This window comes from Podarcis raffonei, chromosome 2 (genome assembly GCF_027172205.1).
Source record: "Podarcis raffonei isolate rPodRaf1 chromosome 2, rPodRaf1.pri, whole genome shotgun sequence".
Taxonomy (NCBI): domain Eukaryota; kingdom Metazoa; phylum Chordata; class Lepidosauria; order Squamata; family Lacertidae; genus Podarcis; species Podarcis raffonei.
This window is the reverse complement of record NC_070603.1, coordinates 78899118-78920745: the sequence shown is the minus strand read 5'-3', so window position 1 is coordinate 78920745 and position 21628 is coordinate 78899118. Positions and strand designations below refer to the sequence as shown.

Below are 21628 nucleotides of genomic sequence, written 5' to 3'. Positions count from 1 at the left end.
ACTGCATTTGGTCTGGAGGAAGAATCTCAGGGCTGGTCCTATCAGCGGCCCTATGAAACTTGGACACGCCGCACCAGGGAGTGCGTGTGCTGTGAGGTGTGGCGGGGGGGGGAGCCTGCATCCAATCCTATTCTTGAAACCCCTATTACAGCAATGGACAACCGAGTTCATCTCTGAGGGCTAGATCAGAAGATACAATAAGCCGCAAGCCATGGCTAATCTGAATTTCTTTCCCCCCTGAAATTAACATAACTCACATAGCACTGTCACCATGGATGCCAAAGTAGAGTACAAATGTATTTATTCAAAATATATTTATTTCGGCAGAAAAACAAAACCTGATGCGAGACAGCTTATCGCAGATTTAAACATCACAGTCAGAATATTCACATCACCTCAGACACAAGTCCTTTCAATGGAAACTCCTCATATGCTGGCCTGCAGCAGTCTGTGTTGGTGTGATAGGCACACCAGTGTGAATCATTCCTTAGTTTCGACTCAGATTTATCGTTCTATCTGTGGTAGTTTTGCTATGCCAAAAAAACCAAACCCCAATACTGTTACAATAATGAATAGATGGACCAAAGCTTTCTTCTCCTTTTTTTAAAAAAAAACATTGCTAATTATCAACCAGCAATGTAGCAAGTAAATGACTTGTTGTTCAGTAAGATGGGACTTTGGGATTCGTAGTATTGAATTCATAGACTTTGTCCTGGCTCTGTAAAGACTGCCTGGTATGCAGATGATCTGCTTAGTCATGAGGAAAAGAGGTGGCTTCGGCATGTCTGTGGACCATCACCAGTCCATCGATTGATTTTAGGAGTTCATGAGTCTAATGAGTCAGGTAGCTCAGCTGGTAGAGCCTTAGACTCTTAATCGCTGGGTTGTGAGTTCAAGCCCCCATGTTGGGAAAAAGATTCCTGCATTGGACTAGAATGAAATCTCGGGGTCCTTTCCAACTCTGTGATTCTATGAGCCAGATGTTTTATCTAGCTGAAAAAGACTGAAGGGGTGTTAACCCTTCAAAAGACTCTTACACACTGCCACACACTATTGCGTCTCACAAAACAATGCAGGCTTGCTGGCAAAGTAGAATGCTGTTGTGCAGCTTCACACTGTACATTCTCTAATAGCATCTACACATAGCAGTTCCTGTAAGGCTATAAAATTGTTCTGTCACAGACATCTTCATTAATAATAATAATAATAATAATAATAATAATAATAACTACTATTTCCTATTTCCTGTGTCTTCATGGTACTGCAAATGGTTCAAGTATGTGTGGGGCAGTAAATAAGCATAGTATTCTAACCTTAGAAACATAGGTTCACAATATTGGAAGCCATTATTCCTTCGCATCAATGTGAAATTGCCCATACCAAATTTGCTATTTGCCCTTATTACTGAGTGTGCATAAGGGCACAATTGTCATTTACAAGTATCAGCCTTTTTTTGCAGCAGATGATTTCTATGTATATTATAGGAAATAAATGTTTGTGGCCACTGACCCATATGTCTGTTGAGGGAAAGCCCCTAATAACATTGACTTTGGCACATTAAATGACTGTGCAAATCTCCCCTAGATTTCTGATTGTTGTGAAAGTATTATCTTCTATTCCAAAGGTTTTTTTTATGTATGTGGAGGAGATAAATACTTCACTCCTGTCAGTCCCTCTGCTTGTGTCCAAAGGATTACATGCATGCGCTGCAGATTTTATTTCCTTTCTCCTAAGAGAAAGCCTTCAGGATCATACCAGAAACTGCTTTTTAATGCCACACAGAAAAAAAGAAAGAAACAAAAAAGGCTTTTGATGATGATGGTGGGATGGAAGTCTCTGTTTCAACACAAAACATATATCTTCCCCTGTGCATTTCTGGGCTGCAGCCACTTTTTAAAATAATAATAATAATAATAATAATAATAATAATAATAATAATAATAATATTGGGAGGATGTAGTGTGCCATATTTTGGGGTACTCTTTGTGAGACTATATTAGTTGATTACTTCCTAATTCCTGCAGTAGCAATTAATTCCAATGATGATTCATTTTTCAAACCTTGTCTACATATCTCAAGGTGCAGAAGTAAAAGTTGCCGTAACATCTCTTTAACTCAATCTCTGATGGAAACTTTGTGACTTGAGAAAGTGCAAAGAAGTTTCAAGGAAGCAATACTAGCCCTTGACACGAGTAGCTTAGGTAATGGGTACTACTGCAGAGTCCACTCAGTTCATTCTGATAAACTACTTCAGTTACCATCTTAAAACAGTTTGTACAATGAAAACTGCTATTGAAACAACAGCAAAACCAATTATTGTACTTTCAGAGTGTATGTGTGTTCAGTCGTGTGTACTTTGCTGAATTAGTGCAAAAAGTGTAGATGCTTGTGGGAGTAAGCTTGTCAAATCATAGAATCATGGAAGGAAAGCAGGCATGCATCAGCAGAGAAGCAAATGTTATCAATTGGCCAGGGCACACCTACATATCAGTCAATGGGACTGATCAATTTTTGCAAGTCAAAAAGTGTAGTCTCACAGATTGAGCCCTGAAATCAACGGAATGAATGCTGGTCCACAGGTCACTTTAAACCACAGTTAAATTATGGTTTAATGGTGAATGTACAATGTACTGGTACATGGAGCAAAAAATTGTGAGTGCTTCTTTCCTCTCCTACTCCTGCTGCCACACTGCTGAGAGTTAAAGCCATGGTTTGATTTAGTTTTATGTGTGTACAGTTTGTTTCTTTCCAAACTAAACAGGCGGCTAAACTTTGTTCTTTGCTTACTGATTATGGTTTGTTTGGAGGAATCAAACTGTAAGCCTGGGCTCCAGTGTAATGCCAAGCCAAACCATGACTTAGCCCTCTGCAGCTAAGCTTAACTGTTGTAGGTATAAAAATTGGATAATTCTGAGTTAGTTATCTAGAACGGTGATCTTCAGCAAACTTACTGAGAAATTCAATTTGAAAGTCAATATACTTATCCCAGAACTGCCATCCTATGCATACTTAGCTCAGGATACTTCTGACTAAACATGAACCAAACTGAGCTATAAGTGAATTTTGGATTAGAGTGTTTGAATCAAATTTACTGCAAGATATGTATTTCTGTGGCTCAGTTTGCACACAGCATTTTTCATGTGAACAGATAATCTTATACATGTCTACTCAGAAATAAGTGCTATTAAGTGAGATGGGACTTGCTTCCATGTAAGTATAGGATTGCAGCCTAAGTATAGAAAAAATGCAAAAAAAACCCCACCCCTCTGCTTTCATGTATAAAAAAGGGTACAAATGTTTATTATGCCACAGCTTACATAGGAACCAAGTGATTGCCTTAACTTTGTAATTAAATTGATTTCAGTGTGGACACATGCTCCCATTTTTCACAAACAACTTTGTGGATATAATGGAACATACATTTGTGTAGAGTATCTATACCCTATCTATGCAACAGAGCTGCTATGGAACTTTTTGAAAAGTCTTGAAAAGCCAACATGAGACATACCTTAAGAATAATGTTCCAGCGTGGGAACAAACAGTAGGATATACTGGCTATCAACAATAAACCCATTTTCACTCACTTGTCAATAACATGGCGATAACATTGGCTGCAATTTTATGTTCAATTTCCTTTTTCATGCTCTCGCTCACATCAAGAACTTTCACACATGACACAACTGGTGGGAGAGTTTTTCAACTGTGTTTTTTTAGCTTCACAAGGGGAAACAGTCTCAGCCCAAGATAGCCAGTCTGTGGTGTAATGATCACTTTGACAGCTCACATTAAATAGATGATTCACAAATCAACGTGAGCATAGCTCTGTTGATATCACTGCACCCTAAACTCTTCCTTCCCCAGAATGCTGTGTTGCACATATCTTCTTTTTTTAAAAAGACTTTGTTAAATTCCAAATTTATTATTTGAAAAGGTGTTCAGATGGTATCAAACCTAGGTAATTTCAGAGTAGAAATTACCAACAGAAACGTATAGCCCCAACTTAAGTCATGTTTGTTAATTTAAGTAGGTGTTCTCTAACACCAGTTGCAAGCCATATGTTTCTGAACAGCACTTGTTATGTCATCCATTGTCACAACTCTTGTAGGGATAAGGACAGGAAATTTCAAGAGTATAATTTTTCATTAACAACCCTATATGTGAAGCTATCTGATTTTTCAGAAGCTGCCATCAAGAGCAATTACAGTTTTTACATGAGGGGCTCCAGGCTCCAGGAAAAGAACAGTTTCCTCACCATATCACAATAATGCAAGGAGAAGAAACTGGTCCTCTGCCACAGCGGTATTAAATCATGACCTTGTTACCACGGTGGATCATAACTCACACATATTGCCTCAAAGTTACAACACTAACAGGAACTTGCAGTCTATAGTGTATACTGCCCTAGGGAGAAATAACAGTGGGAAACTTACAAAACACGCCTGCAGATTTGGGATATGACACCAAGGCATCATCTATTTCACAATGTATAATCTCTGTTGTGGCAGGATTATACTTGGAACCTCGCTCATGCTCCTTGCTGTGGTTTGGAAAGCAAAGAGAAAAATTATGATTTAAAAAAAAAATCCACCAGAAGTTTCAGCTAAATGAGGAAACAAACTTTCTCCCTTTCTCATCATCTTGACTAAACACATTCATTAGCACCACAGGTAGAAGAGGTGCCCTCTGAGTTTTTAGCATCCCAGATGTAGCAACGGTGGATAAGTTTCTGCAAACAAACTGTCCTGCATTATGGGCATATCCACCTGCAGCATAGACAAACGAAAGCCCACTTAATGCATCACCTCCAAAGAGCACATATATGTATATATATAGCCCTTTCTTCCACATGATGAACGTAAACCACAGAGTTCTGTAAGGATCACAGACAGAATTCCCATCAAGAATGTGTTCTCATTCCCATTACAGCGTGAGGAAGATACATGGTTCAGACCTGATGCAAAGGCAGGCCACATGTGCCCATCACCAACAGAGGTCTGGGAGATTTTATTCCCCCCATTTCCCGAAGGCAGTACTTGCCAGTAAATCTTTTGCCATCACCTCTCCATTTTTTATCTGTACTGTATCTAGATTCTATCCCATTGGATTTCTTTAACCTGTAATTAACCATTATTTAATAGGTGGTAGCATAGGCGTAGCCAGGATAGGTTGGGGGACAGGCTTCATGTTAGGGGGTGGCAGAACCTCAGTTCGTTAAGCATTTTTATTAATTTACTTGATTTTTGGGGGGGACACAGCTTCCCCCTGCCTCCCCTTGGCTATGCCCATAGGTGGTAGATGTGCGCATGGCACAGGCAAAAACACACTCAACACTCTGCCTGGAAACATACAGACTTCTTCGCACTAAATGAGTTCAGGGTCTACTTCTGGACGTCATGTAAGTGATTCCCCAAGCCCTAGTGGCCCCCGACCCCAACCATACCTGCTCCTTTCAAACCCCCCCAGCCCACCCCTCGGAAACCTCAGTCTCTAGCTCATTCCCTACAAAACTTTCTGAGAGCAAATGAGTTCTGCTCTCCCAGACGACCATTCAGTATACAGACAGCCTTCCCATTCCCCGCTCTCTCATCCCACAAGCCAAGTGTCCTGGAGCCCCACAGGGATGCCGCTGTCCCCTCGTGCCCGTCTCAGCCCCACAAGCCCTTCCCGACGCGCAGCCTCCCTCCGTCCCTCTACAGACCCCAGGCACGCGCCCCCACAGATCGGGCGGGAATTCCCTGCCAGCGTCACGCCGCCGCCGCCAGACGCAGCCCCTCGGCAGGCAGGCAGGCGGGCAACGCCGCCCTCCCGTCCATCCACCCGCTTCCCGCCGCGCCGCCAGAGGCTCTGGCTGCCTCTCCGGCTCACACACTGACCTGGCGCTGTCAACTCGGCAGCAGGAGAAACTCTTCCCGTCTAGTGGCATGAACTCCCCCGCCCGGCCCGTCTAGGGACAGGCGCCGCCTCCCAGGGCTCACGGCGCCGCTGCCCCGCCCGCCGGCCAGCCCCGCGTCCCACCCACCCTCGGCGGCGCCCGTGTGGAGCTGGCCGGAGCGAGGCAGTTTGCGCCTGTCGGGCCAGGAGGAGGCGGCGCGGGGGGCGGAATGCCCACGGGGCCACGCGAGGCCCTTGTGTGGGAGGGAGGGCGAGCGCGCGTGTTTGGCGCGCCGTGTGCCGTGCAGGGCGCTGAGGGGCGAGGTGGCGCGGGCATCTGCTCTGCAAATGGACTGGGGCTGGGGGAAGTGAGGGGCCGTCGAGGCTGTCCCATGGCTCTTCTGTGGCCAAGCCCGAGAGGAGTGGACGCAGCGTAGCCCAAGGGAATAATGCGCGTGGCCGAGGTGCGGCCGCATGGTCAGGCCATTGGCCTACCTTGCGCTGTGCTCCCTGCACTGGCTGGCAGCGGCTCTGCAATGCTTCCTGCGGAAGGTTCTCCCAGCCCTACCTGGAGATCGAACCGGGGACTTTTTTGCATCCATCCCTAATCTGCCCGCCTCTGTCCTGACTCCCTCAGTTCTCCACCAGGGGCAGGGAACCTTCCCTTGTTTGCTGGACCAAGAGAAATGGTGACTACTGATCCTCAGGCCCAGAGGTCGGAGGTGAGGGGGGGCTCCCCAACCTGCTGTGGCCAGAATTAGGGGGACAGTGAGTGGGGGCCAAGGAGCAGGTCCATTGGCTTGTCTTTCACAGGAAGGTCTGCACTGGCAGCAGCTCCCCAAGGTTTCAGATAGGCACTTCTCCCTGACACACCTGGAAATGCCGAAAATTGAACCAAATGGAAGCACCCATGCACAAAAGAAGGCACAGCTGTGTTACCTGTCCTGGGATGGTGCAACAGTTGGGACTGGATGTGCCAAACCAGAGAGAATGGCTGTGGTTGCTATCTGCCCACCCACCCACCAGTGGCATGTCAATTGGGACTGGACCCAGCAGGTCCCAGCAGGTCCAACATTCCACTGCAACACCCAGAGGGACTGCACAGAGGTACTTCCTACCAGTGTTGCTCACTCGCCTGACAGAGGAGCCCACATTTGCTCACTTGCCCACTCCCTGCCTGGGTGGCAGTGCTGGGCCCTGCCTTATTGCTGCCCAGACAAGAGGAGGACAGAGTGGAGGGGGCAGCTACTTTGTAGTGGCACTCACTTGTCTGGTTTTTTTGGATGAAGAGGAGGAGGAGAGCAGGTGATGGTGTGTAGGTAACAGCAGCGCATCCCAGAGGAGGCCAAAAAGACCCAGGGTGTGCTCCACTGGCAGTGACATCACCTGCTCTTCAGTGGCCGCTAGTCAGGGGCTGGCACCAATGAGATCCTGTAGAGGCCTTGGTAGTTGGCCGGTAGTGGCCGCCTCTGATGCCAGCCCTGACTTGAACCAGGAGGCATTGCTAAGGAAGGGTAATTTCGTTCTTTGGAAAAAGAAATGGAATGGTAAGGCACAAAGCCGGCCTGGAAATTCTGCAATCTAATTATTTTAACAAAATCTGTGTGGTGGTGAAGAAACAATAGTCTGTATGCATTCAAAAGTGATGTTGCAAAGCCTTTGCCAACCTGGTGCCCGCCAGATGTTGTGAATTATAGCTGCCATCAGCACAGCTATGCTGTTACTGTTGTGCCCCAAAACATATTGGGAGGGGGCCCTGGGTTGGCAAAGGCTGGGTGCGTTCTCGGGGTTGAATTCTTTCTGATGAGTTCTCTCTCCCATTAAACTCTGTCCATATGAACCTGTGAACAGGAAGCGAGTGCTGCCATTGGCAGAGTCAGGAAGGTGACAAATTCTCCCTACATAGCAGAATCTTTCCAATATGATTGTGGGGGTGGGGAGGTGCTATTATGGGAAAGTTGGTAAGGTAGTAGCAAAAGCTCAAGTGACTGTCATTGGATAAGATGCCAACAGGAAACAAAGTGGTTTTCCCACCTTCCAGGGTTTACAGGTTTTGCATGATGTTGTTGCAGAATTGTTGCAAATTTCTTGTCAGGGATCCAGGTGTATTCCCTAGAGAAGCACTTCTGATGCAAGGGGCACTCAATTCGTCAACATGCAAGGGGCCATGGATCTGATCCAACTGCAGGCCTTGATGTGTACTAAGGGGCAATATTTTGTGGTAGGGAAAACTTTGCAGTTCTATAAGCACATATAAAAATTGCAGATAGCTAGCCCCATCTTTAAAGGGAATCATCCCATCTTTTCGCTTAGGTAAGGCAGATGCCTCTCTGAAGATGATGCTTGCTAGGAAACAACTGCATCATATGAAAAACAAAGAATGTTTCTTGTTCCGTTACTATTGGTTTTACCTAATTTTTGCAAATTTAATTAAGAGCTGATTCAGTCCATGTCTATACATGTTTGTGAATTGTTTGAAGTGATACTCTTTTTAATTAAGCAAAAAGCTTTGTTAGACTCTAATGCTCCCACATTGTATAACTCAAATATGTAGCTTGAAAACAGGTGTGAGAAAGACTTGGCCCTCCAGATGTTGCCATATTAACAAAGTGTGCCCCTTGTCCTGAGCCCATTTCAAGTAAAACAATAGAAATACTAAACTAACTGACCAATCAGGTCGGTTCTGCCCCTCCCCCCACCAACAAAAGTCCCCCCCCCCCGGCCATGGCCGTGGCCCAGTGGCTTGCCTATGTTGGGTTGAGTGAGCATAGCATTTACCTTCTGCTTAGATCGGTATTGAATCAAATGTGGACCTAGTTCAGCCCCACCAACTTGGGCCATATCTGCACACATTTGTGAATTGTTTGAAGTGATATTCTTTTTAAATACTTTTACCTATTCTGGCTACAAAAAGATTTACAGGAACAATATTGTTTTTCATTTAACTGCTAAAAACAAAATATCCATTTAATGGTTGTAATTCTCATAACTGAGTAAAGTGCATCCCAGAGAAGATATTAATGCTTTTATTAGTAAAAAATTCCGGATTCCAAATACGTGCGCGTGCACGCACACACACATAACATCTAGCCCAAAGAGAAAATAAATTCTTGTGAGACAATTTTTCTTATTTTTTCTTATTACATGAAAATTGCTGACACAAAACCATGGTAATGCTTTAACTAATAAATCATTGAACCAAACATAATTTTTCTTTGTAGGTTTTTGGTTAATTTTGGTAAACAAGACTGGCACATTAGCAAATTTTTAAAACTTAGTGTTTAAGCATTGATTTTTATTGACAATTTTAATGCATAGTTTATATTCTTTGTAAATATCTTAGGTCTTTTATTTACAATTAACTGATATACAGATTTAGTTCAATAAATAAATAATTTACTTGGATCAAATACTTAATCTCATCTTATTTGTGAAACACATTTCATTGGTGATTGCTTATGTTGGCTTCATAATCAGCCTTAGTATTTTGGGGTGAAAACTCATCATAGCATAACTTGTGACTACTTTCTTCCCAAACCCAGATGGGTTGTGTTGTCTTTCCTATTTATAGATATGCATGTTTCTTTGTTACTTTCATCTTAGGCTATTTACATCACAATTGTATTTATGTCACACAAAACCCCACTTAGTTCAATTGGACTTCCTTCCATTTAAGTGTGCATAGGATTGCATCCTTAGGTGACCTAGAACTCAATGCTCTGTAAGTTTATATCCATTCAATTTCTCAGGTACTTCTCTGCATGAAGTGAATATATGATTACTGGGTTAAATAAGGGTCTGCACTGTGATTTTAGAAAGCGGAGCCATATGCAGCATAAAAGCTAAAAGGGCATGGAGGATATATATATCTCTTGAAAACCAGCATAAATTACTGATGACACCAGATTCCTTACAGGTTGATGTTAGACAGCATGGAAGACAATATTGAACTTGAGGAGCTGATGGGAAATTGCATTCATGGGAGAGGCATCTTCTGCCACCTGGGAAATAATAGAACCATTGCAAAGTGATGCCTCCAGCCCCACCAGAATGTCAGGGCCCATGGTATGGAATATTCACTGAGCAGTTGAGAAGAATCAACAGATTCTTCCCCTCCCTTTTGCTCAGTGAAGGTCATCAACCAAAGTAGTCTCAGTCTCAAAGGCAGGCCAGAAAACAAACTGAAATGGAGCCAGAAAATCAGTTCAATCCAAAAGCTTGAATTAAGGTCTATGGAGGATTGCAGAGGCTGCTAGAATGTCCACATACTTAATCTCTCCAGGACTGTCTCTCTCCAGCCCTGTACTTTTGAAATCTGCAGTGCAACGATACATGATTGCATTTTAATAAAATTGTTGTAGTTTATCAGTGTCCAACTGCAGATATTTTATCTTAGACAATGTGGAAACAATCAACATTCCCTTCTCCATCAGCCCACAGTCGGACAGGATACTATGGAACAACAAGCTGGCAATCCAAGCAGTACTAGCCAGTAAGATAACAGTAAAGGCAGCTGGTTTTGCATGATCAGAGTTTATGGTTCCTCAGCAGGCTTGTAGCCACAGCACAGCCCCTCCTTTCTTTACACAAAGCTCATTATCAAGAATGGTATCAAGCACTTGCACTGCAGGTTTAAAACATGCTCTCAGGAACCAGGGTACACAGCAGAAAATGGAGTTGCTAATGAGATATTTATAGTATGCTAAGCTATGATTTATGTTTTTTAATAAAGAAACAAATAAACAGGGGGGGGGGACACACAACCCATAACCAAATCCAGTTCAGACATGTTGCAAAAAGGTATCTCATCCAAGCTCTGCAGACTATCCATTTTACAAGCATGACATCATTTGAGCAAGCTCTTATCGCTGAAACTCTGCTTTAAAAATCTAAACTCTTCTACGTGGGCTGGTTTTCACTGCTTTGTTGTGTCCTGAAGGCACAGCGCTGCCATCTCAGAGCTACTAGGATCTTCTGCTGCTTTTAAAAATCATTTCAAAAAGCAATTCTCTGCTTCTGTTGATGTTATTTCTTAGCCTTTTTTGTTATAATGTTCTGTGTTACTGGAATTTTAAAAACATCTTATAGATTTTTCTATGTAAACCGATTAGGGATTTCACATATTAAATAGTATATAAATATCACAAAGAAATTAATAAATAAAAAGGCTTAGGCATTTTGGGTGGAAATAGTTATTTCTTGTACAGACATTTCAGAAATAATAAGACCGACTAATTAAACATTCTTTTTTCGTATAAAATGACATGTAACAATTAACAGAAGACATCTGTCTGGAAAGGGAGCTAAAAGGCACAAACATATTTGTTGGATAGAATTGCATCGTCATATCATGTAAAACTGCAGGACCCCAAGCAAAGAACAGGTTAATGGGCTCAATTCCTCTGTGAAAGTCTTCTGTAGCAGCTCAATGTTGTTCAAGAACAGCTCCACACTCAGATAGGACCATAGAGATACTGTAAAACCATGCAGAATCTTTACAGAAATCAGGTTTCGATATGTCTTCACAATCAGAGGGTTTCTGTTTTTGTACAAGGAGTTTCCTATGCTCAAAGTTTAGAGAAAAGAAAATCCAGAAATATATGACCCTGGACAGAAGCATATATGTATAGGTGGGGTGTGTTCAGATAGCCACTAATGGATTTCTATTAGGTTTGTTGATACACCCATCCTAACCTCCAACCAACCTTACACCTTACAACCTCCAACCAAGTTCAGAATGGCACTCATGGTTCTTTCCCCCTTCATCCTCAGAGAAGTCCTAGGAGGGAGGTTAGGAGGAGAGATGGTGGTTGGCTCAGAGTCCCCCGGTGAGTTTCATACATGAGTGGGGATTCGACCCTGGATTTGCAGCCCTCTTTCTCATGCCTTCTGCTCTCCATTCCTCGGTCTTTTTGGTGTATTGCTCGCTAACCAAAATTTGCATTTAATATGCATTGGGGAAGATATCCGAATGTTGATTATTTCAGCAAAGTACAGCTGAGTTTTGCGCATATTTACTTAGAGTGGCTGGGCAAACCCAGCCAGATGGGCGGGGTATAAATAAATTATTATTATAAAATTATTATTAGAAGTAAACCATATTTTTCCCTTTGCAACTGACTTCCAAGTAAATGTGCAGAGGCTGCAATCTTACACACACTTAGCTGCGAGTAGGGCTGGGAGGGTATGTCAAATTTTGGTTTCTAATTTTTCCAATCTTAAATCCATCCATTTGCATTTTTTTAAAAAAAACAACAACATGAAATTTATTCAGCATTTTGGTGCAAATTTTTCCTAATTAAACACATTTGTGATTTTGCCTAGTATACCCATTTTTGCAGGCAATTTATCCTAATATGCAATCTTGTATGTCATCTTCTTAAATATATTCTTTTTTATAGATATTTCCCCTTAGTATGTGCATTTTTGTAAACATTGCAAAATTAAGATAAATGCAGATTTTGAAGGATGGTTGTGGTTGAGTGGAGCAATTTGAAAAATGGATGAAGAAATCCGCCCCTGCAAGGCTTTGATGATCTGTCTAGACGGTGTTCACGTGGAGGACTTCCCTCCATTAGAGCAGCTCCTAGGAAGGAGCAGGAACAGGTCTCATTGGGAGTAAAGAGGAATAGCTGGGGGGAAAGCTGCCTTCTTTCCCCAGTTTCTGTCCTGCTGTCATGGATTGGCTGGATGCAGATGAGTGGTGGGAGGCACCAGCAAGGGAACCCCCCCAAGGGAAGAAGGCTCAAAGCCAGGGGACTGGTGGTGGGATTACGATGAGTGGTCAGAGGGAGAAGAAGAAGTAGACTGGGAGGAGCAGCTGTCGGAAGCTGAAGAAGTAACAGTGTTCAGTGAGCAAGAAGAGGTAGTGGCAGACAGTAGTCCAGAATCAGAGGTAGAAGCGGAGGCTGGAGAGGAGGTGGACCAAGAGATAGAGGCAGGGTGCTGAAGAATCCAGGGGCTCTTCCCCTCCTGCTGAGACCAGCTCTCCTCCCCATTGGTCTCCCAGAACCCATAGAGGTATGAAGAGGGCAGAGAAAAGACAGGCAAGATGAAGGACCCTGGGACAGGAGGAGACTTAGATAATGGGGGAAGGTGGGGACTGGGAGTTCTCGCAACTGCCTCATTAGGGCAAGATCTACTGGGGAGAGTTGCTGTGCTGTTTTATTTAATAAATAGTTCACTGACACCTTGTGAGTTATTGCTGACCTGCCCCCCGCACCTGCCCTGACACCCAAAAGGCAGACAGGCAGAGCATACAAGCCTGTGGAACGCTCCCAATTGCCACCCATGGTTTGGTGACAGCCTGTCTTGACAGGTTGTAACCCAGTGATGGGGAACCTGTGGCTCTTTAGATATTGCTGGACCACCATGCCCATAATCCCTGACCATTTATCATGCCGGCTGGAGCAGCTGGCAGCTGGCAGTCAAACAACATTTGGAAGAACACAGGTTCCCCATTGCTCTTACAACGGTGAAAGATGTCAGTGATTGCAGAAGGGTCACACTTAGTGGACAGAAGCAATATTTGTAATCATATCATGCCAAGTTCATCCCAAACTGCTCAAGCGGCATTTCCCCACTCCCAGATGCCAGGTTAGGTAAGAAGCCACATTGCAGATTTATAAGAACAACAGAACCTCATTACCACCCTCTGTTGCTGATGATAATTACTCCTAAAATTGGATCGGATACATGTAGGAAATGGGTGTTAAAAGACTGATATAGCTCTCTCTATCTTACCTAACCTGCCTCCAGTTCATTTTTAATCATTTTGATATTTCCCATTGTGTCTTCCTATAAATGTTCTTCATACATTCCCCAGTTTTAATAGGCATAAATCACTGAGCATATCGACCTTTTGTGTTCTGGAAGGAATAGGAAATTATCTAGCCAAACTTCAAGCATCTAGAGGACAATCTTACACTCTAGTAGGCTAACAGTAAATCAAATAAAATCATTCCGGCTGTGGAATACGTGCTGTTCTTAAAGTGAAAAGGTTTACTTTAAAGAACATTGAACAAATCGTTGCTGGTTTTACTCTTTATATTGGCACTGCTAGAATATCTGCCTTGCCTCTTTCTGTTCCTGGGAGTAGTAGATTTGTTTGTGTACTTTTCACACATCACAAAATAGGTGCAAGATAAGGGACGCGGGTGGCGCTGTGGGTTAAAGCCTCAGCGCCTAGGACTTGCCGATCGAAAGGTCGGCAGTTCAAATCCCCGCGGCGGGGTGCGCTCCTGTCGCTCGGTCCCAGCGCCTGCCAACCTAGCAGTTCGAAAGCACCCCCGGGTGCAAGTAGATAAATAGGGACCGCTTACTAGCGGGAAGGTAAACGGCGTTCCGTGTGCTGCGCTGGCTCGCCAGATGCAGCTTGTCACGCTGGCCACGTGACCCGGAAGTGTCTGCGGACAGCGCTGGCCCCCGGCCTATAGAGTGAGATGGGCACACAACCCTAGAGTCTGTCAAGACTGGCCCGTATGGGCAGGGGTACCTTTACCTTTACCTTTAAGGGCTCGCAGGGTTACATGTAAAAGGACAGAAATTAGGTAACAGTATTTCCTGCTAAAGTTTCAGGTAGAACCATAAGTCACACTGACACTTCACGTGGCTGGTCTACCTTTCCTGAGCAGTTGATTTTGACAAGTTCTCCTCTTCTTCAAGATAAAGGGATTGCATAGGTTGTTGTTTGGGTTTATAACATGTGAGGCAATATTATTAGCAAACGGAGAGCTATTTTCTCTGAGAAAAATATTGCAGTAATTTGCAGGAAGTTCCAAAACAGCTGTTGTCACTGAACACCATTATATCTACAACAATTCTAATTATCTTTGGTAACTTTCAGTATTTGGCATCACTCCATTATTGTTCATTTTAACGGCTTTTTAAGTGCACTAGGACATTTGCCCACGAAGTGCTTGCAACCCCACCTTTGGCCTTGGCACTCAGCTTTGTGACATTACAAATTCTGCAGTAGTTAATGTACCAGGTCTTTTAAAAAACTGTATTAGAAGCAACCTATGAATTACTAATAAAACAATTCACAGATTCGGCTTTGCCTGAACATGTTTTTGTGAATATCAAAATCACAGAACCATTGTGCACTTCTGCACTGTACTAGGAAATGTGTGCAGATATACTGATGCATGTTAATATTCAATGGATCAGGGTGGGTGTGTTTAAAATAATACTGAGGCAAGACAAAAACAACACACAGCCCCAGGGATGTAAGAAGGCAATGATTTCCCTTCTGTCTTGAGTTTGTCACAATCAGCCGTGTTTCCGTTCTGTCACAGTTCAGTTTCCATCGAATACTAAGCTATTTGTTTCACAGTCTAACACTAAATTAATTTATTTATTGTTATGTATTGATTTCATAAAATTTATACACCACTTGATTGTAAAAAACCACCCTCAAAGCAGTTTACAAAAAGGATAAAACAATATATTATCAATAAGAAGAATTAACCGTTCAAGTTATACAATTTGCATTCTTTTCAATTTACAGGAAACATCAAAGCAATGTGAAAACCATGTCATTAATTATGTATCATTTGCATGCTTAAGCACAACAACAGTGTGAACAACTACTGATCATATTCGTTAACTGATTTTCATTCCTGGTCAAAGATGAACACATCAACTGCAGCAATTTCCACTTCTGTTTTTGTCAGAATTCTCTGCTATCTCTATGAAGCCCTAATGTAATAGGACTGGGGGTCTTCTAGAATCAGTTGCAAAATAAGGACTAGTTTTCATTACACACCAGAAATCAGTATCCTTTTGGGAAATTTGGTCTGGCTTCCTTATATTGTGTTGCTTTCCTTTGTGTGTGTGTGGGGGGGGCATTGTGGGAATGACCAGATGAGAAGGAGAGGGAGCTTGCAAAGCAGAGAAGAGAGAGGATTGTCTGTTTGGTCATAATGAATTGGATACTCTTTTTTAAAAAAGATAGAATAGTCCCGTTTAAATTTGAAGAAAAAAAGAAAAGAAAATGATAAGCCAATACCAATTATTCTAAATATCTTTAGATGTTAGGACTTGCAAATGAGGTATTATGGCACTACAGCTCTAAAAACTGGAAAATAAATTGAATCACAGTGTCATCTCAGAAAATCTGGTGCTTCAAGGACATTTGATACTTTTAAACAATGCTGAAAAGCAGTGAGAATGAACTGGCTTGTCAAATCAGCCATGGATCAGGTTAAAGGTTTGGGAACAGAACTAACCAACAGAGGTTGAAAATTGTAGACTGAAAGCCTATTGTACACACTACCATCAGAATACTGGAGAAGAATTCTGTGTATGTATGTACCTATGTATATATGTGTACCTATGTATATATTTTACTCTAGTTTCTTATTTGTGCTGTGGCACAAATATTTTACTAGAGTAAAATATATACATAAGTAGCAGCTGATGCCTTTCGTGCCCCCTCCGTTTTATACCAGATCTGCAAAATATGTGACCGACCGTGCTAAACAAAGCCCATCAACAATACATTGTGGCCTGCCAAGTGCTTGACAACCCCCAATTTTGCAGTCTTGGGCAGTCAGCAAAGCCAAAAGGTACACTGAGTCTACTGGTGGTCTGTATTGGCTTAGATGCCTCAGATGCAGGTTTGGAATGACAGACATTGACTGAAGCAACAAAGAGTGCTGTGGCACTTTAAAGGTGAACAAAGTTACTGTAGCATAAGCTTCCATGGATCAGAGTCCACTTCATCCATTCAAATGTTTGGCATCTGCCCCACAAAGCTCCTGCTACTCTAGATTTCTCTTTGCTTACAGTTAGCCAGCACTCCCCACTCCTTCCAATGCCATGCAACTCTGCTTTTCACAAAGTTCTGTGGGAGGAAGAAAATGAGCTGCACAAGAGTTTGCCAGAACAACACAAAATGCTTGCTAGTGCGGCTACAATTCTAACAAGCAGCCTGATCAGGATTGACTTACCAGGGGGTGGGGTGGGGGAATCTTAGCAGTTTCCATATGACATTTTCTCTCCTATCTTCTAATTCTATAACCATGTTACAATAACTACTGAACTAGCATGGAAGCTGTCCCATGTGTCCCTTTACAGAGTACTAAAAAAAGCCCAAGCAGAACACTTTTCCCATAATTAATTTCCCAATGAAATATGTCCCTCGGCCCATATTTAAAGCAGAGTTACACTGGATAGCTTCCAGTCCTCAGGAATTTTTTCAAAAGTGAAACAAAACTCTTTACTGTGCTAGTGCTGTTGCTTCAGTTGTGCCATTTTGGAATGTGTGTGTGCTTCATCGCTAAGGTTCTTCCAGCCATCACTGAACCTAAGATTACTTCAAACTTCTACCCTCCTCGCAAGGGAGACCTGCAGCCAAAACTCAAGTACAGAGTGTTTGCTCTTCAGAATTCCAGACACTCAAGCGGAAGCCGCGTCAGAAAAACGTTCGGAAACCGGAACACTTGCTTCTGGGTTTGCGGCATTCAGGACCCGATTTGTTCAGCAACAAAGCTGTTCGATAACCAAGGTTCCACTGTATACATATTGGTAGCTGGAGAACTGATACAGTCGTACCTTGGTTCTTGAATGGATTAGTTGCCAAACAAATCGGTTCCTGAATGCCAAAAACCTGGAAGTGTTCCGGTTTGCAAACGTTTTTCGGAAGCCGAACTTCCGACGCGGCTTCCGCTTGAGTTTAGGAAGCTCCTGCAGCCAATCGGAATCCATGCTTTGGTTTTTGAATGGTTTCGTGAGTCGAACGGACTCTCAGAATGGATTAAGTTTGATAACCAAGGTACGACTGTATTTCTAATAGTTAATATGGGGAGTTGGATGCAACAAAATGTTGTGATATGTGTTTTTTTTGGGGGGGGGGAATAACCTTCTAAGGTCTCCCGTCTTAATCTTGGTCAGGACCCTGCTTAGAGCAAGTGAATGAGTAGGCACCAGCTGACAAACAACTGTGTGAAAACAGAGCAAATGAACAGCCAGAGACCTTTACTTTGACATGTCTTTTCCTCCACCCTCCTTTTCTAGCTGTTCCGTTCCATTATTCCTCCACCCTCTTTTCATTTCAACAGTTAGTTCTCATTGGGCTATCATGGTGGCTGGCACTCAGAGAACTGAATGGTAATTAGAATATAGAATGAAGACAAATGATGTTTCTATCCAGGCCTCCTTCCAAGGAGTCCTCCTTTTACCCTCACAAGCTACTGAGGTACATTATGCCAAGGAAGAGCAGTTGGCCCAGGGTCATCCTGTCAAGCTTTGAGACTGTGTATGGATTCGAATGCAAGTCTTTCCTGGTTCCCGCTCTTCTTTCAAGGCTCACACAACAAGCCTTCTGAGTGAGATTAGCCGGAGAGATAGTGCTTGGCCCAAGGTCACCAAGGAAGCCTTGAGGCTGTGCAGGAAATACAATGTGACCCAAATGCTACAGCAAGCTGGCTCTCTCAGCAAGTGGCAGGTTATTGTCAGTAATTTGATGCAATTCTGGGAAAGCTAAGCTATGTATGTTTTCCACTCAGGACATGTTTGCACTTAACCTGGTTCTGCAAAATAATGGTGTTTAGGATCTAGTCTTGTGGTAATTTTTGTGAGAATGGCTTTCCCTGTGCTGTTCTTGTCGAAGCAAGAGGACATCACCAACTTTCTCAGGAAGGAGAAAAGAGGTACTGGTTACTGGTAAGATGTTAGGTATATGTATTGACTATCAGATGCATTTCAGTAGGAAGATGGGGAAACTGAGAGGGACAAATCATGGTACTCTTTCATGAAACCTCAGACAAGATTTCCTGAGGGGAAATTGCTTAACCCCAGCATTGCAACCCTCTTAAATATACTTCTGGAGGAACTAAAGAAGTACATAGTGACAAGCTACACTTGCAGACATCGATTTATTTATAAAAAATATCAGCCACAATTTCATTAAAAATATCAAAGCGTTTTACAACAAAAATACATAGAGTAAAAACCAAATATATATATATAAAACAGACATCAACTAACCATTCCGGGAAGATGTATTCTTAATTACCTGCATAGGGCTAGTGCAATTTTCAGTGAGCATTTAAAAGTTGGCACAGAAGGCACCTGCTGAATCTCTGTTGGCAGAATATTCCAGAGACACTTAAAGCTTGGCTTCTTGTTTACATCAAACGAGCCTCACCAATTTGGGCAATGGCCAATGATGCTCCTGTAGATGATCTCAATAATCAAGATGGTATTTTAGGGTTCAAGCGATCCCTGAGATATCCTGGACCTAAATTGTTCAGGACTTTGTAAATCAGAACAAGGACCTTGAACTTGGATGGGCAGCCAATGCAGCTTTTAAAAACAATGGTAATCTGGCAGCTGCATTCTGCACCATCTGAAGCTTTCGAACCAGACCCAAGGGCAGTCCCACATTACAGTAATCCAGCCTCGAGGTTAGCAATACATGGACTACAGTAGTCAGGCTTTTCCTGTTCAGGAATGTGAGACTTGTAACATTTCCTTCTGTTAATGGCTAGCTTGAGCTGGCATATGCCTTGAAAAGCAGGACAAAAAAAAATGGTTACAAATAAATAAATGGGCTACCTCACACTCCTCCACAATAGTCTGCATTATGTGAGAACAATCTAGACCAGGGTTCTTCAGACTTGGGTCCCCAGATGTTGTTGGAATATGGATCCCAGTTTAGCTGGTGGTCAAGGAAGATGAGAGTTATGGTATAATCTACCAATAGCTGGAGACCCAAGGTTGAAGAACACAGTTTAGGCCAAACCACTGTCTATCTGCACTCTCAGCATGAATTTCTTTGGCATGCTTGAAATTAATGCCAAACATTGCTACAGTGGTCATTATATATATATATATATATATATATATATATATATATATATAAAACTTTGAGTATCCCATAGTAGAAAATAAGAGTGATTACAATGAGATGCAAAGGAGTATTGTGAAATGAACATTTTTCTGCAGGTGAATGAGTTTAGGAACTTGGCCACTGTGTTCATCAACTGAGGGACTTTTCCTTTCTTTGCAATTAAGTTTTTACACAGAAGTCCTAGAGGGGAAATTAGAAACCTGTCAGTTCATGGCCTAAAGAGGTACTTTTCTGGAATATTCAGCTCCAGTGTGCTTCCAACGCTGGTGTTTGAAGCTGAGTATGTGTGACGTTAGCCACAATTCATATATATGCTGTCATTTCTTGAGAAAACTGCTGTTTTGTGCATCTCCCCTCAAATTAGCTTTCATCCAATTTGAAAATGAAAGTCGCAGTTAAGCTGAGGTGTGTACAGGCCTGTGCAGAGCTTGTCTGAAGCTCGGGGCTGGAATCTTGTCCATGAGACACATCACTGTGGCGCCACTGCCTAATCTGATCTGATACTACATGCTGGTACGCAGTAACACAGGTCCAAATTTTACTGTTGAAGCCTTCCAGTGAATATGGATAGGCATGGCTGTTTTGCCCATTGAGTCTGTGGTTGGCTGGGAGGCATGGGGCATTCTTGGCATGACAGTGTAAGTCCAGCAGGCCCCTAGTGCCCTCCCGTCCCACACCAGCTGGCTTAGCCCTCCAATGCCTGGGCATAATCATGTGATATCTCAAGTTCATGACAGTTTTTTTTTTTGGTTCACATGTTGTGTGAAGGGAGCATGCAGAGTATATCTAAGACAATGTATATCAATGATATTATTTTTAAAGTGCAAAGTGAACTTATATTTTTCATCTTGCAAGGGTAGTTTACATGTGAGAACAATACTGATGCTACCAAAATGAAACAAGAGCAAAATCTAATTCAATGAATATATATAAGCATATAATATTTGAAAACCAATGCAAAATTATGTTTTTATTGTTATGCTCCATAAAATGTGTTCATAATGTTGTGCACAGCCCTGGGATCTTTTGATAAAGGGCAGTATATGAATTGAATAACTAACTAACTAAATAATCATTAGTAGTATGAGAAAACTCTTAAGATAACAAGCACAGAATAAACAACATTGTTCACTCAGGAAACAGTGGCTGCAAGGCATGAAAGGTAGGTAGAATAAGAGCTTCATGCTGTAGCAACAGGACTATGTGTGGAGCAACAGCAACCACAGACTATTCCAGCATAAACCACGTGATCAACAGTATTTAGCATCACTTATCCTTGATTTAACAAGTAGGAAAATTTTCCCATGTTTTTCCATTCTGTCATTGTAAATGCACCATCTCTACCTTCTGTGATACCCAAAGAAACTGCAATCTCTATGATTCCAAATCAATATATATTCTCTTTGTTTACTTTCTTTTTGCAAGACTCTTTTGGAAGGAAAGCACGAAAACACTAGTCTAGTTCAGAATGGTTAGAAACCCATTTAGTAAAGATGCAGAAGAGTTTACTCAAGTCTGATTTCATTTCTTAATGGGAGATTTTTATTTAATGTATCCTAGAACCAACATCAGCAAGTAGGGGATCTGTTCAGCATTGATTCAGTCCATTGAAATATACATTTTCAAAAGACTTTTTAATTTGTGAAAGGCAGATTCCATGAATAGAATGAACAGGTGATTTAGAATAGTGGTGATTGGTGCCACCAAAGTTTATAGTCCTGAGGGTGGATTTTTTTCAAAATTACTATCACCATGATCATAAATAAGAGATCCCGGAGAGAGAGAAATAACCCATTAGCTATTATGGGTTGTATTCAACAAAATTATACTCTGAGTGGACCCATGAAATTAATGAACTTAAGTTAGTCATGTCCATTAACATCCATGGGCCAACTCAGAGTA

General features: G+C 42.4%; 1 protein-coding gene across 3 annotated transcripts in view; it reads right to left on the bottom strand.

Moving 5' to 3' along the window:
* Nucleotides 1-5970, bottom strand: part of PPARG (peroxisome proliferator activated receptor gamma) — a 60804-nt gene extending 54834 nt beyond the window's left edge. Inside the window, exons 1-2 of one of the 3 annotated variants that reach the window (XM_053377687.1) lie at nt 5699-5842; nt 4431-4537 (exon numbers count right to left, since the gene is read on the bottom strand). The gene's annotated coding sequence lies outside the window, so the exon portion shown is untranslated. Of the gene's footprint in view, nt 1-4430; nt 4538-5698; nt 5843-5873 lie in introns of those variants that run through there. The other 2 variants (XM_053377688.1, XM_053377689.1) reach the window with 2 other exon arrangements.
* Nucleotides 5971-21628: the final 15658 nt, after the last annotated feature.